The sequence below is a fragment of the Babylonia areolata genome, chromosome 14 (assembly GCF_041734735.1).
Source record: "Babylonia areolata isolate BAREFJ2019XMU chromosome 14, ASM4173473v1, whole genome shotgun sequence".
NCBI classification, from domain to species: domain Eukaryota; kingdom Metazoa; phylum Mollusca; class Gastropoda; order Neogastropoda; family Buccinidae; genus Babylonia; species Babylonia areolata.
In genome coordinates, this window is record NC_134889.1 from 36228421 (window position 1) to 36229181 (window position 761).

The 761-nt window shown below is 43.9% G+C and overlaps 1 protein-coding gene across 7 annotated transcripts in view; it reads left to right on the forward strand.

Moving 5' to 3' along the window:
• LOC143290022 (WD repeat-containing protein 47-like) overlaps positions 1–534 on the forward strand; it is a 74590-nt gene extending 74056 nt beyond the window's left edge. For all 7 annotated transcript variants that reach the window (XM_076599348.1, XM_076599351.1, XM_076599352.1 and 4 more), the window contains one exon: positions 1–534. This exon is cut by the window's left edge and continues 1414 nt beyond it. The gene's annotated coding sequence lies outside the window, so the exon portion shown is untranslated.
• Positions 535–761: the final 227 nt, after the last annotated feature.

The window sequence follows — 761 nt, forward strand, 5'->3', positions numbered from 1 at the left end:
GTGTAGGAGGAATGTGGCAGAATGGTTAAGGCAGAGCCCGTGAGGGTGTGGGTTTGAATCCCACTCTCGCCCTTTCTCCCAAGTTTGACTGGACATTCAAACTTAGCGTCTAGTCTTTCGGATCAAATGATAAAACAGGTCCTGTGTGCAGCACACACTTGGCGCACTGAAAAAGAACCCGTTGCAACGAGAGTGTTGTCCTCCGGCAAAATTCTGTTGATGAAATCCACTCTTGATAGGTACAAATAGATAAAAGCACACACTCAAGGCCTGACTCAGCATGTTGGGTTATGCTGCTAGTCCGGCATCTGCCTAGCAGATGTGGTGCAGTATATATGGATTTGTATGAACACAGTGACATGTTAAGAAACTGAAACTGAACTGCAAAATGTTGGTTGTTAATGATTTCACATTTCCAGATGGAATATGAGGCAGTACAAATTTTCGCTTTTAGCACAAAGCACAAATTGATTTGAAATAAACTGGGCTTCCTCATGGTCAGAGGAAGAATCCTGCTTTTCTTCTTCTTTTTTTTTTTTTTTAAGGGGAGCATAGAGACAATATGGGGAGGGGGGGTTGGGGGGTGCGGGGGGGGGGGGCAGATGGACGTGAATCTGCACATGCATATGAGATGATAAATGTTTTTGATTTAGAAGAGGTACTGCATTCTGAAATTACTGAAGACAAAAACAGTGAAATTTATGTTTCTGAGTTATGGGGAGTGTTTTCGGACGGCAGCCGACAGAGCAGCATCAGCTTAC